Below are 24,763 nucleotides of genomic sequence, written 5' to 3' on the forward strand. Positions count from 1 at the left end.
TTGCTATTTTGTTTCCCAAATTGTACTATTGGCCTAGTGGTAGTGGTGAGTGGTGGTTAAGGTGCTGGTGGTGTGTGTGTGTGTGTGTGTGTGTGTGTGTGTGTGTGTGTGTGTGTTTACATGGTTAAGTTTACATTGCTCCTGAAACTTAAAAGCTTGGGACTACATATAAGTAGAGTTTACGGCTCCCTGTGTAATATGACATGTATTGAAAAGAAAATGCTTGGAAAGGAATATTTTCTTTTAAATCTAGACCTTATGGAGATTTGTTATTAATCTTTATACGGAGGTATGGACCAAAAAGACTGGCGCAGTGCTATACACTAAATTGAACATTGGTGAGTCAAAAGCCAGGAAAGGTATGGAAACATGACTCCATCCCCTGAGCATATCTAATTGGGGTTCCTGATAAAGTCAGAAGCCCAGAAATCTGGCTTCTGTTATTTTGACTCTACCCTATAAAGACCATACTACAAGGCTCGTAGGGACAAAGATACAGTGAAGACAGCAAAAAGGGTTCATGCTACCCACATCTAAGATAAGCCTTAATACTTAACCAGGCTTTGACTGAGCTCAGCTACCTTTATACTCCTCTGGCCTAGTGGGAGCCACTCCTGAGTGACCTGACTAGGAGACTTATTAATGCGAAGATTAAGCTTCTTGCTAATTAGGTAGAAATAGGAGCGAAGATTTTTTTTTATTTATCAGAGCCATTTATGAAATCTATAGATGTAATATAGTGATTCAGAATGTTTTCAAAAGAATGCCCTTTTGAAAGTTCAAATATGGCCCTTAAACTACCTTTTCTGAAAAGGGTCCTCAACATTTTTATGAGGAAGGGTTTTTTTTTTTTTTTAATTCTTAAATATTGTGTCACCAGGTTGTAGGGGAAGCCAATGCAGAAGATGAATACCAGAATGGGTTGTTATGTATCTCAATTCCACAAACACTTTTGGCGCACTTCCTATGTGCCAAGCTGTATGAATTATAAAGATGGATTATGCATGGGCCTCGCCCTAAGGAGTTTATGATCCAATGTTGGAGAAGAATGTCAACAAGTGACTATAGCACAGTAGGATAGTAGTGCTTTAAATAAAGGAGCAGGGTAGCGTTTCCAAGCTTGTGTTTGTTTCAAATCTGGTAAAAGGCAAGTTTTTTTCGAAAGTGGGTAGGCACTTTTGCAAAATCTTGTAATAATTTGGTGATCTTTTTTCAGATGTTGACAGAAATTACAGAATAAGAAGTGATCACATATGGAATGACATTTTACAAACTGTGCTAATATGAAGATTTATATTTTGAATCTCTTTGTGCATATAAACAAGGATCAGCAATTTTGTTTGGAACCATTTTTGTGTCATAATAGTAAATTTGGATAATGAATAACGATTATCTCTGGAGAGAGAAATGAATACAAAAGACACATAATGTACCCTTGTTCAATTAATGTGTGAAGTCATTTTTTTTTCATTATTATTTCAAAGCATTAAAAGAATTCAAAAATTCATCTTTAAACTCAGTGGAAACTTGCAAAAACATCAGGTAGTAAGTTGATATTTTACAATAAAACACATCAAAACCAAAACTAAGTAAACAGTTGCAGTTCATTATACCTTAATCAATAAGGATTATTAGAAACTTGGATTGCAAGAAACTCGGGCTGCTTTTCTTAGTTGTTTAATGCTCAAGAACGTTTTGGGCCAGACTGAGAAATCAATTTTTAAATAAAAGCTTGTTTTCACAAACAGGACAAGCAGCAGCTATACCCAAACAATGAGACTTGGAAATAGAGGGTTTTTGGTTTTCATGGAAAGTGGATGAGAGGCTGGAAACCAGTAGTTATTATAAAATAGTCAGTGGTCGGTGAAGTCATTGTAAAATACATAAAGTAAATGTGTTTTGCTTCATAGTAAATGCAATTGAAATGTAATGCCTTGATGTATGAATATTATTTTAATCTTTTAACTCGTGTAAATATTTTTGCTTTCTTATGAGAAAATAGAACTTCCATTTCTATAGTTTTTATGTATATTTCTGACCAGTATTTTGTGTGCATGATATATTTATTCACATAGTCAGGTAGTTTAGTGGAAGAAAGTTAAAATTAGTTGCTAGCCTAGTTTCTTCCTATATGTTATAAGCTGCACATTCTAGCATGAATCACTTACCTTTCTGTCACCCACTTTTAAGACACAAATATGCTGTCTTAGTTGAAAACTTTTTGCTTTGCAAAGCTTTTTGCAACCATTTTCTATTTGATTATTCCAAATATCTCTAGACTAAATATAAATATATTAGTTTCTTGTTTGTTAATCTTTTTCCTCAGTGGGAAACTGAAGCAGGCAGGGGTTAAGGCACTGCCTTTAGCTATTCACTTATAAAGGTAGGAGCATGGAAGACAGAACTTGTGGTTCCCACGCATTAGCATATTCCCACTCCACCGTGGTACTTCACCCAACCCGTGGGGCTAGGGAAGAGAAATTATTGAGGAAATCCCTATAATAAGTAAAATACGATCCATATACAATTAATAGTTTATAGGTTCCTTTTATATACACCATGTCATTTAATCTTTTCAGTAACCCTATAGGTAGACATGAAAAACATTATTTTATATATAAGGAAATTAAGCTCATAGAAACTGAAGTGATTTGTCCAAATTGGCACAGAGAGTGAGTGTTACAAAGGAAACTTGAATTCTATGTTTCCATTTCCTGGACCAGTTCAAGTTAAAGTCTATTTCAAATGAGCTTCCTCTTTGATTCAATCTTGGGTCTCAGCTTTCTCTTTTGAGAAGTGGGCTGCTTGTTGATTCTGACCTTAGCAATGGTGTACAGAAACCACAATTCTGATTCTTACTATTCCACCCACTCCAACACACATTATCTTTCATTAAACTTAATTTCTGTCACTTCACATTTTTGGATTAGAAAAAATTCTTTAAAAAAATCAAAATGACAGAATTCCTTGGACATTGTCGATGAATCTGAGTCTACCCAGTAAGCCCAAGCAAACCAGGCCTAAAGAACTGGATCCATATTCAGTTAACATACTTGCGCTGACATTTAGCTCAAATGGTTACTTTTCATAAGGTGCACATGTTTATAGTAGGCAGTACGATTTTCTTTTTCTTTCTTATTATGTTTTCAATGGCATTAAAAATATCTCAAATACAGTTTATAAGGTGTCAGATTTCATCATAATGAGTGGTATGGATAAAATATACAGAGCCACCACCCAATGCCAGGCACTGTGCTAAGGATTTGGGAGGAAGTAAAGAAGAGTAAGACAAGTCTCTCTCTTTGGGGTCTAGGGGGAGAGAGAGACATAGGGCATGATTACATTACTATGAAGGTCCTGGAGTGGAGTTGCTTTTGAAAAGTCAAGGAAGGAGGAGAAGGTGTTGATAGGTGAACAGAACGTGAAAGTTAAGTAGAAACTGAATAAGCAGGCTTAAGGGAGAGAACATCAGGATTAAGACGACTTTAAACCTATATATTTTCTGAAGAAAATGATCATATAATATCAGTACAGCCATGGTCTAATAATTGCGTATTTGAAATTCAAAAATAGTAATTTTGGAGAAATCATTAAATTTAATATATGTACTGCAGTGTTCATGTATATTTTATCTAGTTTATTTTAATTGCAAAAGTTACATGCTCATGGTATAAACATTCTTACAGAAGAATATAAGGTAAAGAGATAAAGTCCCCCTCCCCCCCATCCACCCACTCACACAATTTCTTCCCATGGACTTTTTCTTATGTATCCTTCTGAACTTTTCTTTGAGATACGTGCAAATATATGGCTATCCTCTTACCTTAGTTATCTTTAAAAATATTTATTAGAAAATTGGTTGTTATATTAGAACATTTTTGATGAGTCCTAATATTTAACAGCTATAAATACAAACTATGATATTAGGAATGATTTAGCATAGGAGACACTGAGGTCCTAAAGGATTAAATGATAGTGCAGGTCATCCATGCAGTTAATGACACACTCACTATCTCTTGCTGCCCAGGCCAGTGATTTGATAATTTTCTTCAACTTTATGGACTCAGGCTATTTCAACCAACTAACAGAATAAAACAACAACAACAACAACAACAAACAGAAAAGAAAAACCAAAGCAAAACACTCCATAAGTCTTCCAGTGTATTATTGAGCTTTTTAAGCAGGCAGATAACAAAGCAGTGTACTGGTGGTCCTGAATTTATGCCTATTCCCTAAATTCTGTTTTTTTTAAAAATGCTTAGAAATTGGTTCGAGTCTTTCTAAAATGAAATGGTTCTATAAATGTTCCTATTTGTAAGACATATTAAAATAATGAAACCAATCACCAAATTGGTGGCAGGGATCATTCCCAATAGAAATGGGGTGTAGCAAGAGTGTATATTGAGTAATTAGGGCACTGATGACTCAGTAGAATGGATCATTGGAATTCCTGAAATGAGTTTTTTTCAGTAAATTTTCTGAGATTTTTCCCATCATTAGAGTAATATGCCCAAGAAACACTGTAGACAATTCTGCACTAAATCTGTGTTCATTTTGAATAATAGATAATTCTTCTTAAAATGACCTTCTTAGGTGAAGACAAATTTGTAGTTGTAAGAATATCATTACCAATATTTTTCCCTTTAGGAAAAGTAAGATTTGCATATATTGACGTTAACTGTAATTTCTTAAACATCTGTCTGCTTCAGAGCCAAACAGCAAAACTAAATTTCTTATTTTATATAGCATTGAAGAAAACTGGAGAGCTCAGAATAATGGATTTCTTTAATTGAAAGGGGAACAAATTATAGGAGCATAAAATATCAAGGTGGTTGTTCAGTATTCATAAAATGGCCCTTGCTTGAGCATTGACATATTTCTCTGACTTATTTCACCTGTAAGAAGTGATAAGTTGGATCTATAAGAGGTCATCTTAAACTTATGTTACCTAAAGAGATCATCATAAACATCCCAATTCTTGACTAAAAAGAACTCATTCTCATGGTGGTGATTATGACCTTCACAGCAAGTGGAGTTACATCTTTGCTGTTTATTTCATTAAAAAATCCAAAGTGTTCATTGATCAGAAAAAGAAATCCATAATTTGAGGAATCTGTGGGTCCCAATGTACCCTCACATCATGTGACAATTAAACAACAAAGCACGTTAAAGAACTGCAGAGGTCTAAGTTGCCACCAATTGACAAATGGTTACTTTTTCCAACAAATAACTTTTTGTATCCAGTGGAACACTTCTACTTAGACCAGACTACGGATGCTTCTGCTACATGCTCAGAGTTTATATTTTTGAACATTCAATAAAGAATTCTTTAAAGGTGGTACAGCAATACCCACACCTCCAAAAAATAGGGTTCCATGTTGATTTTCTTGTTGTAAATTTTGAATTTTACATATTGAGATTTTTTTATCTCTAAATTTTTAAATATTGTCTGAACATTTACCTTGAAATGTAGACAATTTACAAATTTGGATTGTCTTCTGTATTAAAATGCCATCTGTGTAAGCTTTCTTAAAAAAGCACAAAACACCAAACCTACGAGACCATAAAACGTTTATTACTCTGACAAGTGTCAGGAAGGATGTATTTGGCTGCCATGAGCCCGAGGAGGTACAGCATTTTTGCCTGTGTTCTGTCGCATGCTTCATTTTTATTAGAGTGACTTGCCTGCAGCATGGTTTCAGTTCAGTTAATCCTATTTTTTTTAAGACTGGAACCTATGCTAATTGTCATGGCTTCTTAGTTCTACAGCAAAAACAGGCAAACGAACAAAAGAAATGCCCTTTCAAAAAATGCTTTTTGACGATGTGTCTTAATATAGGGTAATGCAGTTGACAAGTAACACAAGCTGACAAATACTGAGTGTTTAGTCTAGAACACTGACATACCCTGACATTCACCTGTATCTCAAACATTTTATATGTCAAATGGGACAGATTTTTATATTCTTCAGTATTTAATATTGTTCAAAAAATACCCATATCAAGTGAATTAATGTTCCAAGCAATTCCCACTTTAATAGGAATCTAAATATGCAATAAAATTGAACAAGTAAGAGTTGATGTACATAAACAATATTTGCTGACCAGGTGCATCTCCTGAAGAGACCTTTTTGTGATGGACAGGATGTCTCTCCGTTATCCTCTATCACAAGGAGAGAAAAATCTCTGTGAGCAATAAGTTACATGTAGACATGTTAGTGCCATTGGGTTGACAGCCTCACAGACTGGATCGGCTGGTGTCCTTGATCCCGCATCACTGTGTGTGTGTGAAAACTTCCGTTATCCAGCGTGCATTCAGGAGTGCAAGTTTATGGAAAATCCCCCCAACCTGTGGACTCACAGAACCAGGGAATACAACCAGCATACGCTGCTGCTTTTGCGGTTATTACTCCATTGCCGCCAGTTACTCTACGGAGTAGCAGCTTTATGCCAGGCATTATAAATATATAGGTCATCTCTTTTAATCCTTAAAGAATCCACTCAAGAAAAGGAAACAGTCTCAGAAAGACCAAGTGAATCTCTTCAGGCCACGAAGCTAGTATGGGATCAGAAAACCAGTATCTCTGTCTTCATAGTTTATCATCTCAGCAGTGGATATCATAGGTATTCAGTTGGCAGGGAAATGGGACATTAGCAGCCTTTTTTTTTTTTTTTTTTTTTTTTTCCCCACAGCAAGGACTTGAAAAAACTCTTACTGTGCTTTCCTGAAGTGTTTTCTCCCAGAATAAATCTGTTAAATGATTCTACTTAAACAGCAATGATACATCCGACTCACTTTAATGAAAGAAACATAATAGAAAGTGGCATTTTGTCTTTTAAACTCAGGTATTTTAATAGCTGGGCTTTCTAAAATCAATTGCTCTGCTAGTCTAAAAAAAGAAATGAGTCGTGTAAACAGCACATTTCCTGAAAAAGGTCATTATAAACGGTACACGAAACCACAAGCAATATGTCTATAGGGAACTATTTTTGTATTTAGTCTGAAAAGGTTTCTTGCAAAGACCAGCAATATCGGAAGTGACATACCCCTAAGTCCGTCTTCAGGGTTAGCACATGGAACCCTATGGTGGGAACTTGGTTTCTTACCAAGGTTGAATGCAGGTGAGTGCCAGGCTCATTTGGAATAGATCTGCTCTGTGGCAGTGTCAGAAAAGGTGCCCCGGGTGGTTTATTTCCTCAGGCATCTGATGTTCTTGACTCCAGGTGGCCGTTTGGCACATGTGCTATCTGGCAGGCTTCCCAGAGGACCAGCCCTTTTACACAGGCTCTCCTCAAGGCCTCTGCCCTCAGGCATAATCCTCTTGTGCCTTTAATAAGGTGCCATTCACTTTCAGTCAGACCAAACATTCCAATGGAAGAGAATTAAGGGAATAGACCATCACAAAGAATTCTTGGAGCTGTGGGATACATTCTCTGTGATCACCTGGTAAAAAAGTATAGTACACTTAACACTAATACAAAATAATATGGAGTGTCAACTATAATGGAAAAGTAAAAACAAACAAAAAAAAAACAAAAAAAAATTGAAAAAAAGCAACAACAAAAATGTATAGGAGGAAGAATATGACAGTTTATGAAAAGGACCCAGAGGCTTTAGGATATGAATTAAGTATCTGTTTATATGAGACTAATTTACTTCTGATGGAATAGGGTCCTATAGAAATTCAAGATCTAACTTGAATGGCTCTATAGGAATGGTGTGGAGTGGTCAAACGGATGGCTCCTATCCATACATAGCCCCGCACTGTTCACTGAGCTGTAAACTCCTTAGAGTCAGGGGGCATAACTTGTTTGCAGATGTAGCTCTCCATTTTCTAGTACAGTGCCTGACACATACTGGGAACCAAAGAAGTGTGTGTTGAAAGAATAATAAAACCCTACTTTGGAATTTAGGTCCTTGAATGATAAAAACATAATATTCCCATTTGCCAAAGTGGTTAGTCTCTTTGTATCTCAATAGATAGGTGCTATCTTATAAATGCTTAACTTAACTTTTCAACTAAATATTTGGATATTGCTTAGTGCTAACGCTATGTTTTTAACCGTGGGTTCTTTTGAAGACTTTCAATATGACCTTACAGCATCTTGAGAGAGAAAAAGACAATACTGTTTAACTTTTATTTTGTTTTCCTCTTCTCTGGCAAAAAGAATTTCATATTATAAAAGGTAGAATAAACATGAGAAAGGGCCACTGAAGCACAAGAGAGATGGAGCAGCAGTAAAAAAAAAACACACCCATACATAGGTGTTTCAATAATGTCTAGTCTAGTCTGTATGCGCAAATGCATTGCATCTATGGGTAGTGAAATAACATTTGATCTGATTGGACAAACTCAGTAATTTTAGAAAAAAAAATCGCACAGATGGATCAATTTGGGATCTTAGAGATAGCATCTTAGTTTTGATTCTCCCCAAAGCATACCCAGAGATAAAGATTTGGGGTGCAAGTAGGTTTTTGGGAAGTGATTCCAGGAAGCACAGAATGGGAATGGGGAAATGAGATGAAGAGAATCAACAAAGGTGCACTGATTAGTGCGTTGTGCCTGTTGGAAATGTTGTTCATGTCATTTTGTGTCCTTCTGAGAGACTGTGGAACGTGCCTCAGAATTGTCTCACCAAGGGAGAAGAAGCTGGGGTATTTATCCACCAAACTTCATCCCTTCTTAGGGTGCCCTGGGGCATTAGCCCTCTGGCAAATTCCTTCTGCCTTGCTTTTGGGTTTGGGCAGTCTCCTTTGGCAGAGAATGAAGGAACTGTGCAGTGACCTTGGGGAAGACCAAAGGGGTATGAGTGGGCTTTGTTAACATCTGCGACAGATGGATAGAAGCGAAGGATAAAAGGAGAATCCCAGAATCTACACCAGTGAAACGGATGTTAATTTCCAGGGAAAAAAAAGAAAGCCTATTGTTTTTGAACTCAGAGAAAAAGCAATGAAACTAAATCATTCAGAGTTCTTGATTTAGAAGCTCATACCGTCAACAATTTTTCTATATCCTACAAACAAAAGTGGATGAAAGTGCACATGGGCAAATTCACAGGTAACTCATCAGCAGTACCTGGCATGATGATGTATTATTCTTTGTCATCCTAGTTCAGTGTGTCTAGTCCAGTGGTTCTCAACCTTCCTAATGCCGCCACCCTTTAATACAGTTCCTCATGTTGTGGTGACCCCCAATTTCATTGTTACAAATTGAACATAATTAAAGCATAGTGATGAATCACAAAAACAATATGTAATTATATATGTGTTTTCCGATGGTCTTAGGCGACCGCTGTGAAAGGGTCGTTCGACCACCAAAAGGGTCGCGGCCCACAGGTTGAGAACCGCTGGTCTAGTCCTTTAAAGCTAATTTATCTTCTTTTTAAAAATATAGAAATATCTCATGCCCACACATGGATTTTGATATATCCTTTAACTTAGGCAAGTGTTCCTTTTCAATCACCAGTATCTTTGACCTAGATGAAGGTGCCTGGTGGCATGCCCTAAAGCCCTGTCTTGCACTGGTTTGTTTTTTTAATAAATGCTTTGAATGAAGACACAGAAGGCATATTTGAAAAATTTCTGTCTTCTGGCTACTATGATAGATGACACAATTGGATTCAATATAGCTCTCAACAGACTGGAGTGATGCCCTGAACCTAATGGTTAATTTTATTAGGGAGGAAATGGAAAATCCTGCACAGAGCTTCAAAAAATAAAAATATGCCAGTATAAGGTAGGGTGTATCTAGTTTACAGTAGTTCCTGTAAGAAAGGTCTAGGGCTTTTAATTCCTTACAAGCTTAAAATGAGCTAATTTATTTTAGGTGCCAAAAAGCTAATACAATCTTAGATGTTAGGCATAAAATCTTTATGTCCAGAACAAAGACGTTCCACTATTTGTCTCATTAGTTCAGTTTTATCTGGTGAATAGTGTTCTTTTCCAAAAGCATAATATTTTTGAACTAGTGAGAACATTAGAGGCCACTTAGATCCATGTTACATAGCCCAAGTGCACGTACCCATGGTGGCATGTAAGGCGTCCCAGGCATGCAAGAGACCATAGGATAAATATGTAGAATCACCAATATTACTTATTTGGTGAGGGAAAGGAGATTAAGGTTACTTAAGAGTTGAACAGTTGCTGAAACCGGTTTGGCTCAGTGGATAGAGCCTCGGCCTGCAGACTGAGGGGTCCCGGGTTCGATTCCGGTCAAGGGCATGTACCTGGGTTGCGGGCACATCCCCAGTGGGGAGTGTGCAGGAGGCAGCTGGTCGATGTTTCTCTCTCATCGATGTTTCTAGCTCTCTATCTTTCTCCCTTCCTCTCTGTAAAAACATCAATAAAATATATTTAAATTAAAAAAAAAAGTTGAACAGTTTGAAAAATGACTTTTAGGTTAAACTACACATTGTGACATTATTATTTAAGCCACATTTGTGACATTTGTAAAATATCGACTATGAATCCCCCAAAAAGTTTCAAGTTAAAACTTGAGACTTTAAAGAAATTTAAGGTTGCAGGTGAAACAGTGACTTCTGAAAATGTTTCCAGAATTCTCAAAGCCATGAGTTCAGTCTCTTCTGCAGATACTTGCACCCAACAAATATCTACTGAGTACCTACTATGTTTTAAGCACTGGTCTAAGTAACAGAGTTCTGCCTTCCAGGGAACTCCTGAGTAGAAAAGTTCAAGAAGCAGTTTTTCTTTATTTTACAGGTGAAAAGGTTAGGAGACATAGAGTCAATTCTGAGTTCCAATCCTAGTTTTAGTGTTTGCTAGCTTTATAATCTTAGGCAATTAATTTTTTTAGGTCTCAGTTTTCTCATCTATATAATGGTGGAACAGACCTATTTACATCATTGATGAAATACATATTTGTTTCACAGGCAAAGCACTGGGGAAAGTGTCTGATCTAGAGTACATGTTCATTAGGTCAATAGGTGATGGTTATTATTGCAGAGGTTATGGGGCTTGCTTAAAGCCATTCCATTAAACTGCAAACAGATTTGTACTCAAACTTAGGTCTTCTGATTCCCACTTCTGAGCTCTTTTTGTGAAAGCACAAATCTAGGTGTTACAACCTAGAAAACAAATAAGACTTATTTGTACTTTTTTATTATTAAAATAATTTACAGCAAGAAAAGAAAATTAGGAAAACACAAATATGCAGAAAATGAAACAAGAAAAACAGAAAAACATTATAATTAGTATTTATAACATCTTAATTACAAATTTGTGGTAATCTGTCAGCCCTCTTTTTAAAAATTTTATTTTTCAATTACGGTTTATACTTAATATTATTTTTATTGGTTTCAGGTATACAGCATAGTGGTTAGACAATTATATACTTTGCAAAGTGATCAACCCAATTTTCAAGTACCCAGCTGGCACCATACACAGTTACTACAATAATATTGACTACTAGAGGCCTGGTGCACAAAATGTGTGCAAAGTAGGGCCCCTAGTCCTGGTCTTCTGCCTCCCGCCTCCTCTTTCCCTCCCTCCCTTGCTCCCTCAGTGCCCCGCTGCCTGCTGCTGGTTGTCTGCCATGTTCTATAACACCCCCCCCAACCCCCCCAGTCATCACAGGTTATAGCGAGTGATAGAATGGCTGCTCTCCCTGTCAAACTCCTGAGCGGACAATTTGCATATTAGCGCTATATATCCTATCTAATAAAAGAGAAAAATGGTAATTGGCGTACGACGATACCCTTTTCATTGGCTAATCAGGGCTATATGCAAATTAACTGCCAACTAAGATTGGCAGTTAACTGCCAACAAGATGGCGGTTAATTTGCATATGTAGGCACAATGCAGGGAGGCAAAAGGGAAAGCAGGAAGAAGCCCCCTGCCACTGACAGTGATCAGAAACCCAGGGGGGAGCTAAGAGCTGGGGGGCAGGGCAAAGGCGGCCCCGGGGCCGCCTTTGCCCTGCTCCCCAGCCATGATCGGAGAATCAGGTGCCTTTTCCGCCCTGGCCAGTGATAGCAGGAAGTAGGGGTGGAGCCAGCGATGGGAGCTGGGCACGGTCGAAGCTGGCAGTCCCGGGAGCTAGGGGTCCCTTGCCTGGGCCTAAAGCGGAGCCCACGATCGCGGGGCTGCTGCAGCTGTGGGTCCCCGCTGCCCGAGCCAGATGCCTAGGCCAGAGGCGTTAGGCCTGGGCAGGGGCGGAGCCTGCAACCGCGGGGAGCTGGGGGTCCCCTGCCCAGGCCTGACACCTCTGCCAGAGGCCTCAGGCCTGGTCAAGGGGCCGATCCGGTGATTGGTGATCGGAGGGTGATGAGGGTCAACTCCTCTGGCCGAGGCATCAGGCCTGGGTGGGGGGCGGAGCCAGGGATTGGGGGGATATGATGGTCCCCTTGCCCAGGCCTAAAGCCTGGGTCAGAGGCATCAGGCTTGGGCGGGGGGTGGAGCAAGCGATCAGAGGGAGATGGGGGTTCCCTGCCCAGGTATGATTCCTGGGCCAGAGTCCTCAGGCGTGGGCGGGGGCCAGAGCCAGTGATCAAGGGGAGATGGGAGTCCCCTGTCCAAGCCTGACACCTCTGGTGGAGGCGTCAGGCCTGGGCAAGGGGCCGATCAGGCGATCGGAGGGTGTTGGGCATCTACGCCTCTGGCCGAGGCATCAGGCCTGGGCTGGGGGCAGAACCAGTGATGGGGGGAAATGAGGGTCCCCTGCCCAGGCCTGACGCCCCTGTCAGAGGCGTCAGGCCTGGGCAAGGGGCCGATCCTGCGATTGGAGGGTGATGGGGGTCAACGCCTGAGGGCTCTCAGTATGTGAGAGGGGGCAGGCTGGGCTGAGGGACACTCCCCCCCCCAACACACACCCAGTGCACGAATTTCGTGCACCGGGCCCCTAGTATATACACACACACACACACACACACACACACACTAGAGGCCCAGTGCACAAAAATTTGTGCACTCAGGGGGGTCCCTCAGCCCAGTCTGTGCCCTCTCGCAGTCTGGGACCCCTCGGGGGATGACCACCTGCTGGCTTAGGCCCGCTCCTCAGGGGATTGGGCCTAAGCTGGCAGTCAGACATCCCTCTGGCAGCCCGGGAGCTGTCCACTTGCCAGAGGGGAGCAGGCCTAAGCTGCCATTGGACATCCTTAGCGCTGCTGAGGAGGCGGGAGAGGCTCCCACCACCACCGCTGTACTGGCAGCTGGCAGCCTGGCTTGTGGCTGAGCAGAGCTCACCCTATGGGAGTGCACTGACCACCAGGGGGCAGCTCCTGCATTGAGCGTCTGTCCCCTGGTGGTCAGTGTGTGTCCTAGTGACCAGTCATTCCCAGTCATTCTGCTGTTAGGGTCAATTTGCATATTACCCTTTTATTATATAGGAGATATATATATATACACACACATATATATATATATATATGTATATATATATATATTTTTTTTCCCCTATACTGTACTTTACATCCCTGTGACTATTTTGTAATTACCAATTTGTACTTCTTAATCCTTTTACTTTTTCACCTTCTCCTCTGGCAACCATCAGTCTGTTCTCTGTATCGATGAGTCTGGTTTTATTTAGTTTAGGGGCATGTTTTTACAACTGGTCCTCCTTATCTTGGCTGGATGCTTCTTTGGATAGTCTCTTTGGCTCCCAAATTACTGCTGTTCTAGAATATTCTCTCTAGATCTCCTTTCTTCCTCATTTTACAGCTACAAATTTATCCTAACCCCACCTATCTCTGTTGGTTTTCAGAACCTACCTATTGGAGCCATTGATGGGGTGGCCGAAAGAGTATTTAATGTGTGTGTTTGTGTGTGCGCAAACATGAATTGTGAATTGTAGTTTCAGACTATAGTTCTAAAAAGTTGTAGAAAACTGTTAACTTTACACATTGTTAGACTTTGAAGAAAATAATGTGTGTGTTACATTTAGTTGTTAAAAAAAATATATTGCTGGTGGTGTTTGTTGTGGGAAGTTTTATACAATGAAAAAACATTCCCCGCCACTCTGATATATGCTGTGCACAAAAAGATGATCAATCCAGATCTTCTCTAATACAAAGAAAATATGATCTAAAGCTTTTGGTTACACCATTTTGACCCCACAACTCAGAAATTGAAACAAATGTTTTCATAAAACACTGGAGAATGATGAAGCCCCAGGGAAGCAAGCATACACTTTCTATTCTAGTGTTTTATGGAACAAATGTTAAACATTTCTAAGGCTTTATCCGAAGGTCAGAAAGTTTACATTGTAGGGGTTATGTGAGTATTGGGCTTTCTAAATTAAGATTCAGAATTTGTACTTAAAAATTGGGTACTATTCCACATGCCTGATCTTTTTTTCAGATGCATCAAGTCTTTTTCAGTGTAATTAATTGCAATACTGACATCAGTGAAATGCACATGAAATTCTAAATGACTATGCCATTACACTTAACTCTTTGTTCTTACCTAACGTCAGGGTAACAACAACCAAAACAGAAATAACCTCCCATTATACCAGCGACTGTCACTGTAGCATATTTAGAACATGTTGAATTGTAGAAAAAAAATACAGTACTCATCGAGATCAAATACTCATAAATCTGGAGACCAAAAGTTAATCAAATTTGGATTTCTTTTTGTAGAATTCAGGTAGTGATATTAGAGCAGCGGTTCTCAACCTGTGGGTCGCGACCCCTTTGGCGGTTGAATGACCCTTTCACAGGGGTCGCCTAAGACCATCCTGCATATCAGATATTTACATTACAATCCATAACAGTAGCAACATTACAGTTATGAAGTAGCAACGAAAATAATTTTATGGTTGGGTCACAACATGAGGAACTGTATTTAAAGGGCCAGAAGGTTGAGAACCACTGTATTAGAGTGTTGTATGAACACTGAAAACTGGCACAAGCTTTTTAATTTTGTCCAAATTCCTTTACTAACTTCCTTTTAGATATTCTTGTAGCTTTAGCACACTTGGACAAATGACTGAGGTAGTTTCACACTCACTGACAGAACAGGTTGATGTTTTCTCAAAATGGTTATACAATTTCTTTAACCTCCAATAAACATTTTTGGACATCTCTTTATTTTATTTTAACTTTGTCTCTCACAGTATTCTTTCTTTTGTTCTCACAGATTTAATGTATCAGGAGTGAGGAGTTAAATAGAGCCAGGACTTGGGTCCCATCCTTGCCTTTCCTGGGACCGCATGGAATTTGTAGTGGATGGGGCCCCAGTGCTGATGAGCTTAAAGTCAAAGGTTCTTGTTCTGCTTGCCTTGTCACTTCTAAGTCTACGAGTGCTCAGAGTGGGTTCTGCATCCTTCTGGCTTGGGCTGGTTCCAAACTGGATGTAAGCGCACTGTTGACCCGTACCCCCTGCCTATCTACAATCTAATGGATCCCAATAGAGGGAAGTGAGAACAAATTTGAGGGGGACCACAATCCTTCTATAGGACATGTGATTCTGAGGTAGGAGAATTCTAAGATGGATTGGAAGGGTTGTGGGACAGCTGATCTTCATTTCTCTCTTTTTTAAGAGAGCCGAGGTAGTGCTTCCTATTTAGGGTACAGCAATCAAACATTTCTCCATTCAGACAATATGGATTTAGTCTCCTAGATGCCTGCCATTGTGGCAGGTTCTATAAAGGACATAAAGCTGAAAAGGTATCTGTCTTTAGTGGGCTTATAATTTAGTAGGGTAGAAAGTGAAGTAAGAGAGAGTGACATAACCATATTGTGAGGTAAAAGGCATTGTAGGTGCTCATTAAATACATGGTGGAGGAGTGAAAAAGATGCATGCATGATTGCTGTGCTATTGGGAATCAGAGGCTAGGGAGATCACATCAATTCCTGAGGTGGTATTTTGAATTGCCTTATTTATTTTTTTAATATATTTTTATTGATTTCAGAGAGGAAGGGAGAGGGAGAGAGAGAGAGATAGAAACATCAATGATGAGAGAGAATCATGGATTGGCTGCCTCCTACATGCCCCATATTGGGGATCAAGCCTGCAACATGGGCATGTGCCCTGACCGGGAATCGAACTGTGGCCTCCTGGTTCATAGGTTGACACTCAACCACTGAATCATACTGGCTGGGCTTGAATTGCCTTTAAAATAGAAACAGGATATTAAAAGGTGGGTATGGAAGGAAATCTGAGTATCGGTTATGGCACAAGTGAAGAGGAGCAGGGAAATACTGCGAGCTGTTCAGAGGACAGTGGGCTGGACTGGAGTAATGTGTGGCAGGGAGCAAGGAGTGAAAGATAGAAAAGGTTACTTCACTCAGATTTCCTCTCAGAAGTCAGTCCCTCAGAGAGAGAATGTCTCTCTTCCCAGAACAAACACGTGACTACCCTGCCCTTTCTATCCCCTTATCCTGGCTTACCTTTCTTGGAGCACTCACTACACCTTGAAGGTACATATTCATCTACTTATTTGATTTCTGTCTGTCTTTTTCTCTAGATTGTAAGCTCTAGAAGAGCTGGGACTTTGCTTTATGCACAGTTGTGTCATTGATGCCAGAATAGTGTTTGTTAAAAAAAATGTTCAAGTGTATGCATGTGATTCTAAAAATAATCTTGGGAGGCAGGCTGGGAAGATATTTCTATTTTACAGTGTGGAACTGGGGCTCAGAGAGTTTGAACGATTTATTTACCGAAGACAAAGACTTGATATCATGGTCTCTTGGCTCCAAGTTCATAGATATTACATAACTGATCACTTAGATGGCTATGAAAAATAGCCTGGCAACTTTTTAATCATAGGCTTTTGGACTGGACTTAATTTCCTGCATACTTTTTGAAACTTTGCTTTTTTAAGCCAAAGATTTCTGCAGCCATTAAAAATTCTTTTTAAATTTTGCTTTCTCTCTTCTCTGAAGAAAGCTAGTGGAAATGGGACATTTTATTATTGCTGTGTTCAGCAAGTTTCTAAGACACAATTTATGAATAGTGGAGCTGCAAAATGACTTTGTCTTTCTAAGCATAATGCAAACAATTCTTAGTATTTAAGGAGAGAAAAAAAAGAATTTATTCTTCTTCCAGTTAATTCTGCCACCAGATTCAGAATTTAAAGAGAATTCTGTGCTGCGATCAACCATCTGAGATTCAGGGGCAAGTCCAAAATGGATTATGAATCTAAAAGTCCTCATTAGTTGCCACTATGGCAATTTAAGCCACTTGCAGAGTGGAAGAGAAAGTTGGTCTTTTCCTGCTACTTTAGTACACTTCCTCTTTTCATTTTAGAAGGCTCTTTCCTCCTCTTATTATTACATTTTCTTTCACCTCCCAACACTTGTTTTTCTTTATATGACAGTGTTATTTAATTTATATTTGTTTATTAAATATTTATTCACTGTCTATTCACCAAACATTTCTTAGTTGCCTTTTTTGTTTGCCAATTATTATATTAAATGCTGGGAATTTAAAATTTAATGAGGATACAACTCCTGACCTCAAGGAGCTCATTTTTTAATGTAAGGCAGGCCAAGTAAACCATTAATTACACAGCCTGATGTTCATACTTTAAGCACAGCATATTAAATAAATGAGATTATTTATTAAGGAGAAGCATAACCCTTTGTTTATTGAGCTATACTTCATATACCATAAGATCCTTTTGAAGCACATAATTGAGGTTTTTAGTACATTTACAAGATTGTGCAACTGTCTGGAAGATTTTTATCACCTTAACAAAGAACGCTTTATAAAATTGCATTTAATCCTTGAAATACCAGAGAATTTTTCTGTGTAAGAAGACAATTGCTAGGGTAAAAATAAAGGTTGCTATAGCACTTATAGTGAAAACTGGTATATCCAGCTATTCTAATACTGGCATTGCTGTGAATCTGTTGATCTCTCACAATTAAGAAAAAGGTAATCTTCAAAAAGAGAATCTCAAGATTTTGGAAGATTTTTCTGTGTTTTATAAATAGTCAAAGAAAAATTGACCATGTTCAATATATGTTTAGTATTAAATTCAAGTATAAAATTTGTATATACATATAGCGGTCTGTATATAATATCTTGTTAATCAGACAATGTGATTTTGTAGAATTCCTTATTCTATGATAGCACAGAATACTGTTTTTTTATTGTCTAAAGTTTTACATATGTCTCCTTTTCCCCCAATTGACCCCCCCTCACCCAGCCATTCCCTCCCCGGGCAAGCCCCCACTGCCCCAGTGTCTGTGTCCATTGGTTATGCTAATATGCATGCATACAAGTCCTTTGATTGTTATGATATACTACGAGACTTTGTAGTGTCTTGTGATGCAAACAGGTGTGTATGACTTAATAGTCTTATTTTAATGTGATCTTTTAGAAAGGCTTAAGAATAACAGACACAAAGGAAATTTTTCCCCCTAAGATATTGCTGTGATTGTCCAGAAAGAAGAAATCTAGCAGGCTTGTGCAAAGCATAGTAGGTACTTAATATTCTGTGGGATGGAGGAAAATGGTCAAAAACCCACTTTTGCTCCATCCTGTATTGTTAGCTAAAATGGTCCAAATAGAATGTAACAGACTGTAATAGAAGATTCACGAATCAACAATATGCTCATTAATAGGGCTTTGCTCCCACATAATCGGAGTCATCTTTGATATGAAGAAAATGCTAGGTTTATGACTTTTTGTATCCTTTGAGCATTGTGACAAGTAGTACTGGCGATGTGTTTGATCACAATGACATCATGTGTTTTTTGACCTCGAGGAGTTTCAGTTCACTGGATACTTCACAGAATCTTGGGAGACAGTATTCACTTATAAATGCATGGATTGTTAAATTAGTAAGTTAGCTGTAGTAAGTAATATGTCATAATTATAGGCACTAGGCTATAAATATTATGCAAGCAGAAACTGTATCTGTCTCATTTACCACTCTGGAATCTACTAGTAGCATGATGCCTAATACAGAATAGGTGGGCTTAATAAACATTTCTTAAGGGTATATATAACTGAATAAATAATAAGCAACTGCCCTTTATATAGTTAGTAAACTGAAGGAGTTTCAAGAAAAGAGAGAGGGAGAGGGAAAGGGAGAGAGGAGAGATTGAGGACAGAGACCTGGAATTATCAGAAAAGCCCTAAGGACAAGTAAAGCTTATAAAAAGTGGTTACCTCAGTGATAGAATCACACTGATTAAAAAGTTTGCCTCTTTATATGTTTTTGTGTTTTAAAATTTTTTACACTGAAAGTATTTCATGCTAATAACATCCTATATAATAAAAGGCTACTATGCAAATTGTCCCCTTGACTGGGAATTCAACTGGGAGTTTGACCAGGGGGTGGGGCTGACTGGGCAACCACCTGCAGCCCCTCCCCCTGGCCGGCCCCGCCTCCAATTGGCCCCCCCACCCTGATCAGGGGTGGGGCCGGCCAACCGCTGGTGACCCTTCCCCCTGGCTGGGGGCAGGCTGGCAGGGCTCCACCTGTGCACGAATTCATGCACTGGGCCTCTAGTTTATCATATTTAAAAATACTGGCCCCAAGAAAGAGCCCTAAGGATAAGTTGTAGACAAAGAGGAGGAAGGAGAGAATTTCAGGGGGGATTTATGGCAGTGGCTAAATTACAGAAGTGGAAAGGGACAAAGTATATTTGGAAGGGTTGGCTGGCTGCAGGGGGAGAGGAGTAGGAGATAAGTCAAGCAAACTTTGATGGGGTAATTATTGGATCAGAGTTTACCTTAGGTACCATCTGTGCAGTTGATTTCAGGATCTGAGATAGGTTCTGGTTCTCTACAAGTTATCCCTGTCTATGGAATCAGTTTTGAAAAGATATGGAGATAGATTTAATAATTTAAATCTCTCGTTCTTATAAAATGAATATCTCTTTTAGATTTGTCTGCTTGGTATGAGTTACTTCCATCTTAACATGAATGAAGAATTTGAGAGCAGATGTTGGTATTTATTTAGGCCAAGATAACAAAGAAAACAGGAAGGCATTGCTGGTTAGGATACAAAACCAAAAGTGGGGGGGGGGGGGTGGGGGCTGAGAGATCATGTTCAAATTGCCTTCTTCATAGCAGTCCTGTCCTGAGACCTTGGTAGCAGCCAAGATCAGCAGGGTGGGAATAGAAGGTCTCCCGGAAGGACACATGAGTTCTTTCTATGCTTGGGTTCTCAGAGATTCATCTCTTCACTCCTGAATGTAACATCCGATGACTTTATTGTTGACTTTGACCTTGCATGGTGCAATGGAGAGAAATCAGGCTCTGTACTTGGGTATAGCTCTGTTGTTTACTCATCTTATGATACTGGTCAAGCTCTGTAACATCTCTGAGCCTCAGCTTGTCCATCTCTAATAAAGAGGTAGTATCTTCAATGGTAGAGATGGGTGAAATATCACTGGAGGTGCCTGACACAGTCATTACTATTTTCTTTTCCTCCTCCTGTGCTTGGTCTCTGTAGGCTTATTTCACCTTGGAGATTTGTTTTTATTTTCCTGCTTCAGCTTATTGAGAATTCATGACCATTAAAAAAATTGTTTACAGGACTAAAGCCCATAAAAGTGTGCCTTTTATATTTTTCTGTTATATTTTTCTTTATTTATTGCTGATACTATTACAGATGTCCCCCATGCCTTCCCCCATTCCCCACCAAATAAGTGCTCAATGCCACTAATCACCAGAGAAAAATGTGCCTCTTAAACAATATGCATTAGCAAATATCAATCACTTCGTGTTCTAACAAACAACAATCAGAACCATTGTAAGGCAAAGCATTTTCCCCCTTAGCTAGGCAACAGTCCGTTATCTTTCACATTTATATTCAGTACAAATAGACTTGCTACTTCTTGGTGCAATCACCGAATGATACAAACCAGGATTTATTATCTTTCTCTTCTCTGCACACTGAATTTTTCAGCATCTTTAGATGTGTGTTCCAGTGTAACTGCAGTTGGGGTCCAGCTACAGCCTGTCCAATTGGTGGATTTACTTGCATTGTTGGTGCTTTATTTCAAAAAGCGACATGACTTTAAGTGGCAGGAAGAGTGACCGCTCCTCATGCCCGGGAAGGGGCTGTAGCTAAGCCTTGCCGGTGATGTATAGGTGTTGAATAAAGTACCTCCTATGGTGCATTCAGAGTGAGGTCACCTTACGTCACCGCAGGCCAGGGAAGTTCTGACATCCCAGAGTGAACCACCACTCTGGTCCCAGAGTCTAGAAGGAAATTTTAAAATGTAAATTAGATCATTTACATTTCCTTCATTAAATACCTTCGGTGGCTTCCCATCGTCCTTAGAATAAAATCCAACACCTTGCAATGGCTTAAAAAATCCAACTCGGTCTGTTTCTGCTTATTTTTTTTCTTCTCATGTCATCCCTAACCATTCTCCCCATCTCTCGCTGGATCTAGTCCTCTAAGCTTCTTTCTGTTCCTTGAATATGCCAAATTCATTCCACCTCTTCTCTCTGCCTAGAACATTGGATTGATGACTACCTACTTCCTGTTAATCAATCTCAGTTCAATGTTGTTTCCAATCTCAGATCAATCTCAGTTCAGAGATGTTTCTTACCCCCAGGCTAACCTACTATTACTCCTTAACTCTTCAGCTCATCCCTGTGTTTTATTTTCTTCACAGCATTTGATCACTTTCTGAATGATAATAATTACTATTTTAATTGTTTATCACTGTCCCTCCTGTAAGCTCCCCGATAGTAGGGGACTTGTCTGTGTTGTTTGCTACTGCATCCATGCTGCCTATGATGGTGTCTGGCCCACAGTCAGGTGGTCAATACACATTTAAATGCTACGTGCTTTGCACAGAATGCAATATACAGATAGTGTATTATAAAATTATACACTTGAAACCTATGTACTTTTACTAACCAATGTCACCCCTATAGATTTAACAAAATTAAGAAATAGATTCATAAATTATTTTTGGATATAAAGAGCATATAAGTGGAGTGGAAAACAGAGATATAGTTTGAACTGATCATTATATTCATAGATCTGCAATGCATAGTCTTTCCTCAGTTATTAGTGATTTGTGAGTGGGAGCAAATTGTGTAAATGGGAGATTATGTAGGTGGGAGATTTCAAGTTTGTTTTCCCCTTCCCTGAATAGGAATCCAGGCCGGAGCTGCAGAATAAGACATTGAATATGTACGCCTGCACTGGGTTTCTAAGTAGTTTAGATCTTGTCTTAGGTATCCATGCCATATTGGAGTAGGTGGGGCTCTCAGAAAATCCCAGGCAAATGAACTTGAATTAGGGACCCCAAATAAAGATTTTATGACTATTAACTCTCACAGTTCTTTCTTCAGATAATTGGGAATTGTTGCTGATAATACTTTTCTAAATCTTCAAGTGTTTGTCAACAAGAACCATCTTTGAAGGTGGGTTCTGAATCTAGTGGAGGAGTCGGAGCTCCCTAAGTTGAAACGTTAAGCCTGCCCTTGGTAAGATGTAGATTACTTCAGTCAAAATAACTACCCTGGGCATAGGTTGCTGGCACGTTGATTTATTGTGCAAATGTGTGAAGGAAATTAAGAAGAACTCGCTCCCAAGGTTGCTGTCACTAAGCCTAGAGGGGCAGCAGTGAAGGCGCAGGCAGATGGCTGCCGTGTCCTCAGTGGAAATAGCATTGCAACGGACCCTCGGAGATCTCGTCCCTCCTAGCCGGTCTCTTTGCTTCTGACTGCAGAGATGACCGAACAGAGGCATTTAACATTCTTTGATGATAAAGGCCTGCAGCAAAGATTAAAATTCTTCATTAGAAGAGAACAGCAGAAAATCTCATTTGATGTTTACTTACTGTAGAAATAGAACTAACTGTATTCTGTAGACTTCACAGAGAATAAAGAAGATGGCAGATTTTTAGAGATCTGCCATTCCTTTTTAGATGATTTAATTTAACAAAAATGCAACTGCATTAAAAAAATTGTCTTTTTAAAATAGATGCAGAACCTGGAATGAGCACATTTTATGGAGCATAACATTTCTTTGTGATTGATATGTATGCATGTCAGCATCACTGAAATCCAACCTAAAATACAAAGGACAGTTAATCCCTCAGGTGTGTTTTGATTTAACATACCTATATGATCATTATGAGTTTGTCTGTACTGTTAATTCTTTTTTTGTTTGTCTTTTTGAAATATGACTTTAGTAATGCATTTTAACTTAATATCAGGTACTGTCAGTCCAATATATTTCAGTCCAGTTACTCTGGAAGCTACTCAGGGATTAGTTGAACTTCAAATGTTATCCTGCATTAAGAATTACTAGTTGTTGAGTTTCATTTGTATTCCATTGCTTTTTTTTCACCATCGCAATTGAAAATTTTCCAACCTACTCTTATTCCATTTCAATAGGATTTATGTTTTCAGAACAATAAAATGGGACTCATAGACTTAATTTAATTTGAAACATACATTACGTTGATGCATTAGAAAAAATGTAACAGGCCAGATATTCTATCTTTACTATCTAAAATTCATCTTTTTTTTATCCTAAAATAATCAAGTTTTCCTGTAATTTCATTTTATCTTTCACTTTATAAAGCAACTACTTAATGAAGTTTGTAGATTACTTCCGAAGCCTCCTTTGGTTTTTATAATACACTGTTTGGTTGGTTATTTGGATGATGGCTTTGATTTGGAAAATCGAAGGCCACAGTGTATGGGGACAAGTCACCATTTCTTTACGACTTTCTTAACCCCTTATCTAAAAAATGAGAGCCCTTGTCATAAGATGGAGCCACAGCAGGAAAATGTCAATTAATACTGTTAATTGCATATGGTTGATGGGTACATAGTTGATGGGAAAGATTATTTGTTAGATTTGGAACTCTTAGACCGCACAGGCTCAAAAGTAGAGATTCATAGAACCATTTGATTTTTAGATTTAGACCATCGCTGGCACTGTGGAAAACGCATGCATATTTATTTCCTTACATCTCTGGAAGAGATACACCTTGAAAAACAGACCATGTTGTGTTCAAAAAAATCTATTACATAAATAACTAAAAAGAACCTAGTTCAGGATTTTTCTTTTTCTAGGAAAAACAGAAAGTAAACATTGCTTTCCGCTGAAAGCGACAGGGCAGACAGGATTCAAGCCCCTTTGAACTGATCCCAGCCCAGGACTCAGTTTTCAAAGAAAGCTGCATGCTCTATCAAATTGTGGGACATCAAGCAACGGAATGAATAGATTCTTTCTAAAATGTGAAAATCCTGATAAAGCACAAGTTATTTCAAATTGTCCTCACTTTAGTAGACAGTAGAATTGGGAATTTCTGAGTTCTGGGTTTCTACTCTATGGCTCATCCTGCCTTTCAAGTTCTCATACTGGAACATTCCCTTAATCTTGGTATCTGGTTTATTGTCCTGAGGATACCCTGTTCAATCTAGTGACCTTGATGCCCTTCAATAGTAGAATCACGTTGCATGTCTGTTACGGAGCAATCATTAATGTGCACTTAAGGAAAGGAAGGATCTCATAAATTGAGTCCAGTCTATAACCCCTTACATACAGGAACTTGATTTTATTTAGTGTTTTATTACCCTTAAAGTGCATCAGTATTATTTCTCTCTCCACAGCAGAAAGATAACCAAAGAGCAACAATCCCTCAAACTCTACTCTTAAATCGGTAAGGGGTATGGCCCCATTCTTTCCCAAGAGTCCCTTACCCGGAAGTTGAAAGTTGCGAATAATATGATGTACCTAGTGATAAGCTCTAGGCTGAAATGGGTGAGTATTGCTCATGGCAATATCTCATTGGCTTTCATTCTCATGGGCTGAGCATGTAGGGGAGCCTATTTTCTTTGGCCTTGGCTTTCCTGGCAGCCTCCTAAA

Source organism: Myotis daubentonii, chromosome 12 (assembly GCF_963259705.1).
Source record: "Myotis daubentonii chromosome 12, mMyoDau2.1, whole genome shotgun sequence".
NCBI lineage: Eukaryota > Metazoa > Chordata > Mammalia > Chiroptera > Vespertilionidae > Myotis > Myotis daubentonii.